This window comes from Neopelma chrysocephalum, unplaced genomic scaffold (assembly GCF_003984885.1).
Source record: "Neopelma chrysocephalum unplaced genomic scaffold, ASM398488v2 Primary Assembly neopelma1_26, whole genome shotgun sequence".
Lineage (NCBI taxonomy): Eukaryota > Metazoa > Chordata > Aves > Passeriformes > Pipridae > Neopelma > Neopelma chrysocephalum.
In genome coordinates this window covers 14,741,788-14,755,118 of record NW_020897695.1, presented here as the reverse complement: position 1 = coordinate 14,755,118, position 13,331 = coordinate 14,741,788, and the positions used below count along the sequence as shown (strand labels likewise).

Sequence of the window (13,331 nt, the reverse complement as noted above, 5' to 3'; positions counted from 1 at the left end):
ACATGAGAAATTGCAAACCACAAAAAAGAATACTAGAAGTCACACGTGCAATATGACCATAAACAGAACTGCAGCATGGTTAAAGACAACTCTAGCTTAGAAAGAAGGTTTCCACTGACATATAACCTGAAGGCAAACCAGATCATACATCCAAATTTCAGCTATACTACATCCTGACTGAAGAAAATTTTAAAAATCACCTGTGTAAGCATGCCTAAATACAGGAAATATGAATGCTTATTCTAATTTTTGTGTTAGAATACACTGCTATTTCCCTGTGTACTGCTTTGGTTCTGGAGTATGTCCATATAAAATAAGTTGCATGGCTGTGGCTAAACCAGTTATCTAAACACATAAAGACAACAAATGGGACAACAATAATGGATTTCTGCTTTATCTGGGATTCATGACAAGTGTTGAACATGCATCCAGATGGGGAAATTATTTAGAGAAGACAAAAAAAAAACCCAGAAAAGGAAACATGGAACTGTGTATCATCTTCATTTAACTAATGAAAACCATAAGAATTAATAAGTGCACCAATCTGTTGGAATAAAATTGAGAAAAGAAACAGAGGTCTGCAAAATTTCCCCCACCATTGAATATGACATAAATAATTTTAAAATGAACAATGACTTCATTTTTGTTTTGCTCCACACTTCACTGATGTTGAATTAACCAATGCTTTAAAATAGATTTCTCCATGTGAAGTCACTTTTAAAATTAGCGTTTGAATGAAGCATTTTAAGCCAGTGAGGAAATCATAGGTTTAAAAAGAAAAAAGCAAGCCTTTACAAAAATGTTACGTGATGGTCTGCACTTTTGCTAGTAAAGAAAGCACTGATTCTTAAACATGACAAGGTTTGGGCATAACCTGACTCTACAGGTACTGTGTATCTCTGTGATGGAAAGGACCGTAGCAGCGAACTTGTTCATGAAACACAAGTATGGTTTCAGCTGTTTTTACTGGATTTCCTTATTTATATATACGAGACATTACAAACTAGTTGTTCTTCTTGTTCCACCCAGACCCACACGGATCAGATATCCAGGTGTAGAGCTATAAAGTACAAGACTAATTTTAAATTTGAATATGGTATGGCTGCTTTCCTCATAATCTAATTTTAAGACTAAATCATTCCTGTTCAGCATTAGGGAAACCTTTTTCCTTCCAAGCAACCCTCTGATTTTTCTTTTGTAATTTTGTTGTAAATTTTGTGTTGTTTTGCTGTTTTTATTAAAAGATGGCCATGAGAAACAAAATTTCTTGAGAACCTCAGCTTCCATTAAAAAGAAAAAAGGTGGCAGGGAAATAGGTGGAATAAATCTGCTTCAAAATTCAGGATAATAATACTTAAAACACCTTATAATTCTTGTTCGGACACTGTTTTTTTCTTTTTTTTTTTTGAATATTTGGGACTGGAAACAGAATAACTTTTGCTGTTGTTGCTATGTCAGCAAATAAATTTTTTTCTAATATAATTTATTCCAGTTACATAACCAAAATAAACGATGATGGCAAAGTGACTTTTCACTGTCATTCTTTACACAGCCCTAATTAGGACTCTAAAAAAACGGGCTTGTGCATGTTTTTTGGTTGGCTGATGGACTGGAAAAATAGGCAAAATGAATTCAGAATTAAATGAAAATGCAAAACTCAAATTTGGAGGAGTATAAAGGGCTGATTTAAAAGAACAAGAAGACCCATGCATTTTGGGTAAATGCATACATTGTATTCACTGAAAATATTGACTGTGTCCTTAGGTTAGTTATCACTCTTCGTTAACTTACTTATTTACATCAGTTTCAAATGAAATATTAAAATACTTTATCACCTATCAAATAACTTTTTTTAACTTCTGATATACTTCCCTCTTTTCATTTCCAGCTGAAAATCATTTGGTCTGAATTAGAAACTCATTTCCGCTTCCAGGAACCAGGTCTTTTGTTTGACAAATTCACTTATCACTGAACTTCTTGGCCATGTGGGGTCTTAAGACATTACCTCATTTGAATATCTAATCTTTACTTTATTATACACTACCACTCCATCAAATATTTAATTGTTAGATGCCAAAAAAAAAAAAATCCGATGAAAAACTCCACCTTACATAAAATTATGGTCCTGACTACTGTAAAGGCTGAGACAATATGTAGCTTCACACCTTCTTCTGTGGCTTGGGGTATTGTGACAGATTTAGACCATCTTGCATGTGCAAGAGCAGTACTTTGAGGGCCGCAGCTTCTTCCCTGCTACCCCAGGTACCACATGATCTTGAATTGTGGAGTGCTGACTCTGCTGAAGGATGGAGGTGCCGCAACCCTGCCTTTTCCCACCAGCCTCCTTTTACAGGTAGAGACGGGGCTTCTTTTCGTGTGCTCTGTGCCATAATCCTGCTTCTTTGCTGTGCTGCAGTGGTTGACTCTTTACAGCTGCTGCTCACACTGATGTCCTTATGTACATGTATACAACTCCGGGCCCAGGTGTCCCCTTACAGCATAACCTTGCCATGAAACTTCAAAGCTCAGGGAAATGCTTCCAGCTCAGGAGCCACCACCATCGGGGAACTTCTCATGGAGTAACTCACTGCAGAGGCCACTGCAGGGTAGGATGGAGTGTGTTGCACTAAATGGAGGGCAGTCACCTTCACAATTTCTTATCAGGCATCAGTGAGTTTCTCACCTGTGGCTCAACACTCAGCCTTACCCTAAAGCTAAGCAGACACGGGACCAGTTCCCATCTTTGCCTAACTAAAAACTAATGGTCTTTGGGATACCTTCTGACCCGTCCCTCCCGTAAGTGGATACAGCTATGAGACAAACGCCACCTGGCAGGGAGGAATGCCGCTGTCCGAGGCGGGGGCCGCGGCCGGGCCTTTCCCGGGTGCTCTGTGCCCTCTGCTGGCGGCAGCGGCCGGGCCACCCGGGCCCTCCCGGCCCTGCCCGCCGGCCGCGGCCCCGGCTGAGCGGGGTCAGGGGGCTCGGCATCCGCCTCTTCGGAGAGGCGAACGGAGCTGGGAGAGTGAGCTGAGAAAGGGGAAAAGTCCGAAGGAGGAAATAGAAGGAGTTGTGTATCCAATATTCTCCATGCGCCCCAGATGCCACCTCTGGTATTCCTTAAACTCCCCTGTGTCCTGCTGGCCTCCCTCCTCTGACCTCAAGTCCCTGTAACACAGTGGTAACTCAGTTTTTGCCCCAGGGACCTACTCTGCCACTGCTGCACAGTTTCACTGTACTGCTTCAGATGTTTTTCAGGCAGTAATATCCTTCCCCCCCCAATACATAACCTACAGTCTGCCTCCAGTATATTTTCCCTGATTTTCTACCAGGTCCTCAGGTGCAAAATCCACATGGTGATTGAAAGGGTGCTGGCCTGCATCAGCTATCTATTTATGTTCCTTAAATTGATTAGGATTTTCTCTGGTTTGTTTTTATCTCAGTAGTTTTGTTTGATTGTTGTTTACATTACTGGTTGGATGGCATCCAGAAAGTCATAAACTGTAATGTCTTTTTGGATTATGGATGGTAAGACATATTTTTTTTACTCTATGATTTTCAGCAAATATTAGTGCTGTCTGCAATAAATGAACCTGAACAAGAGAAAAGAGTTAGCTTGTATCCACTACTTCTAATTTCTTCCATGTAGACAAAACAAGTCTATTGGTCTGTGCCTTAACAAAGAAGTAATCTTCAAATACTTTTGGAACATGTACTCAACACCATACCAGGCAGAAAATACACAGCCTGATTTTCATTGACACAAAAGGCAATTTATAAAGCTCAGGAAGCCTTGCAAGGATTAAAGCAGATGTCTGCACCCATTTAGAGCTTTCTTTCCACACCAGTGTTGTGTAACTGAATAGTTGTTCAGGACTTGCTGCTGCTGAACTGGGTAAGTGTGCCACACCTAACACCTTACTCAGGGCAAAACTATGTAGATTGCACATTTGCATAAAGATGCATGTATTTTCTTCAGTGGCAATCATTTTCATGTTTGCAGCCCTACACTTTGAGCCTTAGAAAGCATGCTGATGGTGAGCTATAAAGAGATCTTGTGATTTATTCTCTTGCAGTGGTCTCAACATTTTGTCCTCTTTTCCTTCCACAGATTGCATTGATCTAAACTGTTATTGATGCAGAAGCCATCCAAATACAAAAACACACCCTACTATTTTAAAGTGTGATGTTGAATGAAGTTGAAATTGGCTAAACTGTAAAGAATCATTTGGTATAATTAGACAAAGATATATAATATATACAGAGACATTTCTTTAGGTAACTGAGTAAAAATCATGAGCTTAAGGACTTATTTTCCTCTTTAATCTTCATGATTTTTGATTTTATATTCAAGTGGACACAATGAAAGAAATGGATTCACTCCCTGAAATGGATGAATCAGTCTCTGAGAAAGGTTGTCTCAGCTGAACTCCCTAGTGAAATGGGAATAAATATGTTTTTAATGGAAATGCTGAAGTCCAGAGCGTGTGTCTGCCATAGCCCTACCAACTCCAGGGAGTAAAGACATATGACCGGTCTTGAGTTTGAATTCCTTCTTCTTCCAAGCCATATTTGGGGAGCTTTTCAGAAATAGAAGGGCTAAACCACAGAAAAGAAGATTCCATTAGTGCTAAAATTATGGGGACTGTACCACAAGGATAGGGTAACTCAGGAGAATAAAGCAGAGATAGGACAGTCAACTGACAGTATTTATTGAGGTAAAGCTTACAACAAGAGAAATGTGAGAAAAACTTGAAGGTGCAGTTGCAATCTTTCTTCTTGTAAGGTGTCTGTAGGTGTGAACTTCTTTGCCTGCTTTAACTTTCCTTTCCTTCATGCTCAAGGGGTGCAGTTCTTCTATGTTCTTCTATGAAGTTTAGCATGGGCAAGTGCTGGATTCTGCACCTGGGACAGGGCAAACCTGGTTGTGTGTATAGACTAAGGAACAAGGGGTTGGAGAGCAGTGCTGCAGAAAGGAACCTGGGGGTCCTGGCTGATGGCAAGTTGAATATGATTCTATTTCAGGTAGTAGTGACAATGAGGAGGGAGGACCATAAACATGTTCCCCATAAGACCTTTGGGACTTACTTGTGGAAATCCCGAGGAGGAAGAGATCTCAAGTCAGTTCAAAATAAGACAGCAGCAAAAATCCATCACGCAAGAGACAGTGAGACCCATTCTTGAACATGGGCAATAGAGTAAATATGATTCTTTGAGAAAGCAATATTTATTGTATCATGGGGTAGAGAAGGTACACAGAAGGATGTCTTCTCAATTTCTTGAATTACATGAAAAATTTAACTATGACTGACTGAGCTGTTACACATCCCTGGGAGTGTGAGGTCTTGGGGCCTCTGAACTACTATAAGTAGTATAAGATCCAGGTTCTGGGGCCAAAATTCACTCCAGCACTTAGGTATTCCCTTTCTACCCATAGCACTCCTTTAAAAATATAAGGAACACTGAAAATAGCAGAATCTCTGTTGGAGTTAGGCCTCTGTTGCACTTGCACATTTAAGGTTATTTTACAATATGACTTTTCCTCCCTCTTTTCTTCTTTGTCCTCTGACTTTTCATTTTCTTCCTCATTTATTGCCTGTCCTTCTTCATTCTCATTCCACATACACAGACCCTGTTCTCAATGCTATTAATCAGTTATTGTCACAACTCCCTTCCTTCCTTGTTTATCACTCATTTTAGATCATCCATTGTACTTACAAAGCAGATCTATGGTAGACCCATTAGTGAAACCCGTGTGCCTCTTTAAGATCCGAGCTAGTTTTTAACTACACACTCGGTATTTCCTCTTTCTTATTCTGCTCTCCCACATCAAAAGAAAACCCCAAGTAAATAATACAGGTATGTCCTTGCTCTTTTGTTTTCAGAGTTCTTTCTCTTTTCTTGTTTGGTTTCTCTTTGATTTTTCAGCTGTTGCCAAAATCTGAAGGTGTTGCCGATGTATTTCATCGTAGAGACTGATCATCTCCAAGTTACATACAACCTTCATAATAAACAATCAGGGAATGGCATATCAGGGTAATAATTGCATTTTCCTTGGTATATGAGGAGCTGGGTGGTCTCCAGCTCAAAGCTGGGTCAGGGCATACTTGGGATGAAATTTTTTCATAAATACTCATTGAGGGATTAGCTGGTATATAATAATAAAAAGTAGGGCAGGAAGGGATCGTCAGAGATCATGTCCTTGGCTCAAGCCAAGATCAGTTTATAATTAAACCACCTTTGAAAGATGTTTATCTTATTTCCTTTTAAGAAGCCCCAACAATGGAGATTCCACAGGTCCTTCAAAGTTTCTGATGCTTAACTATTCTTTCCTTAGAAATTGGTCCTAATGTCTAACCTAACCCAGACTGAAATTTTAGCCCTTCACTACTTATCCAGTGCTTCTGTTTCTTCTTGTAGCAACCTTTTGCCTATTTGAAAACTGATATTGCATTCCCTCTAATTACTCTTCTCCAGGATATTTTTCACAACCTCCTTGTGTAGACTTCATGGGGGTTTTCTGCTGTATTTATGTGCTTTGTGGAGGTGGAAATCTGCTTCGCAATACCATTGCTGATGTAAAATAAGAATGACAGTAGGGGTAAAGGAGATTAGGAAAACTCCTTATCCTTCTGTGGGTCCATATCTTTCCCAAAGTGCAGTGTTCATTACTAGACACATTCCTTTAACTGAGATCTCACCAGTACTAACTGGAGTTAATAGATGACTTCATGAGTAAGATATGAAACTCCTTTTCACATACTCCAATGTAACATTTTGTTTTCCTAGAGCTACAACACTGTTGACTGATTTCACTCTAATGTAAGAGTTTTTTAATCAGTTTACTGTAAAGTAAGACTGTCATAATTTATTTTGCATTCTTTCCTCTGCAGTTTTTCTAATAATGCTGGCAATAAGGCTTATAATGACAGCTGAAATGTGGAGGTTCTGTGCTGTTTGCAAAACACAATTCTGCATATGCATATGGTATGCTAACAGGAAATTATTTTAAACATGGTACAGGTAGCTTGTGAGTTGTTAGTAGGCAATGAATCCCTTTCTGTTCGAAAGGCAGATAGAATTTTTCCAAGTACCACCTCAACAGATGGGAAAGATTTGTCTAAAGAGAAAACACTTTTTAAAACTTTATTACCTTTTCCTGATTATGCATTCTGCTCTTTGACACTCTCTTATGCTTCCATTAAGTGGCAATTTTAAAAGCATCCTTCCCATGAAATATTTCTTCAGCAAAACCCAAGTTTACTAGTGGGCCACAGTTTCCTTGCAGTGCAGCCCTGGGGCTCATTCTGGAATGTCAGCTCTGCTCAGTATCAGTGAAATTCTCTGTAACTCTGTGATGTGACAGTTGCATGGGAGAAATGGCTAAAGACAAGTATGTCTTTTGAAATATGCCTTCCATGCCCAGCAGTGCAGTTTGATTTTTAGTATTTTATAGATGCTTTTTATATATACCTGCATGGAAACACATACGCTTGAATGTGCACACTAGAAAGTGCATTGTTTAGTGAATTCTCATTTTGCTATCAGGCTAACATGAGAAAATGAATGCTATCCTATATTCAGGCTTCAGTCCACAATCAATATGTACATTGATATATATCACCAATGTAATCTCTCCGGAAGGTAAATCCTCTGAACTCCTACGTGTCGTGCCGTGGGGAATCATGCTACAAAACACCCTACTGGGAAACAAGTTGTAGCACCTTGAGGAGCTAGAGTGGTTGCACCTGCCTTGTGAAACAGTAAGTCAGCTGCTGCTCTCTGAGCACAATGAGTTGTTCTGTCAAGCTTAAAAAAAAAAAAATAAAAAATCAAACAGTATATTAAGAAGGAAGTGTTTCTCCTCTGCCTCCCATAATCCCTTCAGTGCTACCTGCTGCACACTTCTTGAGAAGTGGGCTAGGCTAGGAATTTTTGTTGGCTATAGATACTTTTTTTGATTTGAATTCTCTTTGCTAAGATCAAAAGAAAGGAGGATTTCCTAGTGGTAGGGATGGGGTGGACGGAGCAGGCCACATCTTGTGTAAAGGTAAATGGGGCTTTTAGGGTGAGAGAGGGAGTGTCACAAAGGATCTGTGGTTACTTGTGAGTAATGGGTTGGTGTGAGGGCAGGGATGGTCCCGGGCTCACTTGCAGGACAGTCTGTGGTGCTCCAGGCAACACTTACAGGGAAGTGAAACTACCTAAAGAGAAGAGAGATGGTGAAGGCAAACACAAACGGAAGAGGAGTTTGTAAAGGACACCTCTGTATCTTATAGGTGATTTGTATCTGCAGAGTCAGAATGATCACCTGGAGCAATACAAATCTGTGGCAGATGGATTTACAATTTGTACTTGAAACACCGGCCTGATTCTTCTTACTTTGCATGCATGTCAAAGCACTTCCTCATGTAGAATTACTCAACATTTACAAGTCAGGTGTGATTCAAGCTCTGCATAGATCAGTGGCTTAATTTAAATTATCAGCAACTCTGACAAAGCAGCATTAGAGTCAGCAAGAAATGACAATGGCCTGTTCAATCAATCAAACAACCCAGACTTGGCCTGCTAGTCTAGATGAAAGTGCATATTGAAACAGAAATGAATGTGTTAATTCCGGGGGAGGAAAAAGTATATAAACACTTGGCATACTATTGTTTTTAACTATGATGATGCAGAAGTAAAGAGGATGCCTTGGACAGTAGAGGGCACTGTGACCTCAAAAATAAGCTCCAAACTGGGCTTTAGTCGTACCTGTTTATGAGCACAGTTGATGGGACATGGACAAATGCCTTATTCCAACTAATAAATGTGCTCTATTTGTTTCAGAGTAGTTCAGGAGACTAGAGAGGCAATGTGAAAAAGCAAGGGGGGGTGTGTCACAATGATAGGTAGTGTAAAGCCACGATGCCTACAGATATTCACACAGAAAACTGAAAGAAAGGGATGAATTCCATCAAGTTGCTTGACACTGTGGTACATCTTTATGTTTAGAGAAGACAATCTTTAAAGCCTGATTTGAATGCTATTGTTAACAAGGTTTAAGAATGTGTCATGAAAGCACACAAGCATTCAGGATCATGCTTTGAGACAGATTATCAAAAATTGAAAAGGTGAGGAAGAAGATGAGAAGATGTAACTGCTGCTGCAAGTCACCAACAAGGACAATGTCCTATTTTTAGTTTTGTATGGATATAAATTAAGGGGTTTGTAACATCAGCAACTTTTTTTCTTCTCTTGATAAGGTACCTAGCAAAAAGACAAGATTTATCAAGTAAGGACGCCCTGCAGCCCTTGAAGCGACCATGTTAGTCAGTTCAGTTTGTCATAAAGAATTCACCTTTTCTAAGTCATATAAAAGAAGCAAACAGCATTCCCAAGCCACAGCTTTGATTATCATTTAAGGAGTGTTCACTGTGTAGGATTATCTTGCCTTCAGTCTGGTCTGCCATTTTGCTTAGTTTGCCAGAGGTACTTTCTACTGCTGTTTTAATTTGCCTGTTCTCTACCTTCACTAACCAGGGCAGCATAGCACATACTAAAATCCCCAACGAAATGAGTGTCAGGTTAAGCAAAGTGTGAAACAGAAATAAACTTGTTAATATCTGAACAGGCAAGCTTAGACCCTGATGCTGTTTCTGATACAGTTGTTTGTATTTCACAGTGGCCCGCAAGCTTCTCTCACTCTTGTCAAAACAGATTTGCCAGTAAGTCTCCATCAGTGTAGATTTACTGACTTTGATATGGCAACATATTTCAAGAGCTCTACTGTTTCTCACATCTGGTTGCTCTGCCAGTTGTTCACTGAAAAGCTAATCTGTGAGCACTTCCAGATCATTGCTTTTCTCCTCCTTCTGTTCTAAGTCCATTGCTGGCCCTCCTGTATTTCCACCATAAATGGTGTCCATATTCTCAATCTCACAGAGATTTCATCTGCCATGAAAAGTAACTCAGTCCATGTTCATATTATCCTGTTCTGTTGTTATCACTTAGCTCCTGCTTGTCACTGCAGGACTGCTACTTAGAGACACAGCAGAAAAACACTGACTCCACAAAAAATTAAGTAAAACCACAGTGGCTAGTAAATCAAGTTAGGGGGAACTGGATCCATCAGTTCTGCTTCTAACAGTGAGTTCTGGGGTCCTCAGATAACTTACTCTACAATTTTCTCCTACAAAGAAAAGCACAATGAGATGCAGTTGCTGTGGCTGTGAATCATGGCATCTATGCCAAATTAGCATGACTACTCACAGTGGCCAAATGCCACACGATGAGAATGTGGAGTGTACAGCAAGAGATCTTCATTTTGAAAGCTGTAAGGAGATTATGTCATGCAGAGGAGTTAAAAGTCCTCAGGACAGTGAAGAGTTACAGAAACATTCCAGGCCTCAGTTGGGAGGAAATGATCACACTCCATGCTTTAGGAAGGGGCATTGGCAAATCTCACAAATCAGCTGCTCAATAGGACAAGTGAATGGCTGTGCTGCTTTCATCATTCTGTCTACAGCAAGGAAAGAAGGGCAACTGGAGATATGTTAATCCTAGAAGGTTCCCAGTGTAGCCCAAATTTTTTTCCTGCTAGTCATTGTGTTTATTGTCCTTTTTTCTTTAGTTATTATTTTTTTCAGAGCCGCAGGAAAGCATTTAAGGTAAGCATGAATATATGGTACTGGAAACTGAAAGCCAAGAAATCTGAAAAAGTCTGGTGGAGACTAATTAAGTTTTCTGACTCACCAATGTTCTTCAGTGTTATTCTGGCAGCAGGAACTTTGAGATTTACAATCACTGTCACAGAAATGAAGGAAGTAATTTCTTTGTCAAAGAAAGAAGGGCCTTCAGGACCTCTCCTTGTAAATATGTGATTTTTTTTGTTGCTCTTTTTGCCAGGGTAGGCAAGCTGGGTAAATTGTTCTTATTTGTTTCTAGTAGAAACAAATTTTTGCTTGTTTGAGCAGTTAGCCATACAGACACACATGTTCCAGTTCTATACAGTTTTTCATATATATAGTTAAAATGCAACTGCAACTATAAAAGTGAGAGAAGATACATATGAACACAGATGTGCAAGTAGAGATCAGATTGCTGTATAAATAACTCACCAGAAGCATATTTTTCCCTCTTCAGGATGTAGGCAATGTATGTTTAAAGGGGTTGACTCCAAGGGGAATAGTGATATCCTGCAGAAAGTGAACTGGTCCAACAATGCTGTTAAATAGGACAAGGTACACACTATAATAGTTTGCCGCCGCATTCTGCTGGGGTTTTTTTCTGCCAGATTCCTCCAAGGGCAATCCTGCATTTTTACTTCTGCCTTAAGAGATTTCTTTGCCTTCTGCACTTCTATTCACAAGAAGAGGTCCCAACTATTTCTGTTCTCATAAAGTTCTTGCTGTAAGTAAGAATTTGTCTGCTCGGCTTTGACTGAAGCTCAATCAGTATTAATAATGAGTTAAGTCAGATATGGCCATATGGTGTGGAGCTCAAAACCCTCTAACTTCCCAACTAGTTACCTGGGGCTCTGAGCTCCACATTGCTGCAGCTCGGTTGCTGTCAGCACTCAAAATGACTAGTTTAATGCTAGGCTGAGCACATCTAACCATGCAGCAGCCACAGAACTGTTTTGTGAAGCGACATACTTTCCAAAACATGCTAACCTTGGATTAAATAAACCAAGGAAAAAGAGCCTTAAGTTCCCTAACTTGCTACAATGCAGTCCTGCTATTATTAAGTCTGCTGCTGAACGTGTGAAAGTGTGTGGGATCAACACAAACTTCACAGAAGCAAAGCCCCATGGTAGGTGGCAATGGCAGCTTTGTCAGAAAATCTGCAGAATATGCTCTGAGGCTGTGCCGCTGGAACAAAGCAGAGAAGTACAAGAAACATCATTATAGACTGAAAAAAGGAATCTCTACAGGCACTCTTATTCGGATCTCCTTGGGAGAGGGAAGGGGTTGGTATTGGTAATAAACTGTAAAGTAAAGGTCTCACTTGAGGCAAGAGGAAGAGAGAGAACCGGTGTTAAGAAACAGTAGAGAAGATGAGAATGAATGGAATAAAAGAAAGCAAGCTCTGGACTGTTTGATAATGAGGTGTGCCTGTCCAGTTTCCTGAGGAATGAATAATGTTAGAGAATATATAGGAACTGCCAAGGCCAGTGTGTTTCACTTTCAGGGTCTCATTCCTGAGGACTGTGAGTTATCTTCACTGACAGTGTGCCACAATCACTATCCAACTGAGGTTGCTGATATCTATCAGAGTGATTTGGAAATATGAAGAGACAGTCCAGTGATGGTGGAAAATGTGTGAGCAAAGAGATAGAGAAGACCTAGCAGAAAGAGGAATGTTGTGTTCCAGGATGTGCCTTGTCCTGGGACAGTAGAAAACTGTGGAGCAACAGCTTATGGATTTTGCATTCCCTGGACAAAAGGAGTTAAGATAAACCGATTAAGATGATGTCTCTCCTATGGACTTAACATATATCCTTCAACACCCTTGAGAGTTAAGAGAAATCAAATTTATTTTCAGAGATATATTTCTTTCCTCCCCTTCCTTTTTGTTATAAACAGCAAGGTCTGTGTTGATTTATTAGAATGACTCCTTTCGCTGTGATGTGCAGGATTAGTAATGAGCTACTCTGTCTGAAACGTGATGTTAGATACTAAACATAGGACTTCTGGAAAAAAAATGCAATTCCTGTGATGATATAAACCCAAGGTTTATTTCTTACTACTTGTGTCTTACAGATTGAAACATGTCATTTTATTTTTAGAGGTGTACCGCTCTACTGCAGCTCTTTTGAAGTAGTGTTGATGGTGTTCTATAGCATTTCATTGTTGCTGAATATGGGCACCTTTACATTTAAGAATGTGATGTTCTATTTTTCCATACTTATAGTAACTTTTAAAACCTTTGGAGTTGTTTAGTAGTACGTGCCTTTGTAATCAGATTCTGTGGGTGGTACCTTTTGAAAGAAATTGCCTGAAGAGCTTTGATAAAAGAAAACAGCCTGAAGGTAATTGGTTTGCTGAAGGCTGGAGCAGGCCCAGTTAACCTCAATGGTTGAACCATCCCGCAGTGATTATTTGAACCTTAATAATATCAACCCTTCAAGTTTCTAAGTGTTCCATGACTCTACTGATTTTGGCAAAAATTGAAAATAGGTCTCAGGAGCTAAAAATCAGCAGAACATATCATACTGCTCTTTTTCTATGTTGGTTACATTAAAAACTCTATCTGGAGCCTGTACCCTTCAATCACTCAGGCAGCAACAATAGACTCCTTTGGTTACTAAATTTACGACAAGGCTACTTGATTAAAATCAAATATAAAAAAGA

At 39.7% G+C, this 13,331-nt stretch overlaps 1 long non-coding RNA gene across 1 annotated transcript; it reads left to right on the top strand.

Annotated features, from left to right (window-relative positions):
• The first annotated feature begins 7,569 nt into the window (after window positions 1–7,569).
• Window positions 7,570–13,331, top strand: LOC113964007. The gene is made up of 2 exons (XR_003533029.1): window positions 7,570–7,760; window positions 11,273–13,331. It is a non-coding gene; the product is annotated as an uncharacterized LOC113964007 (long non-coding RNA).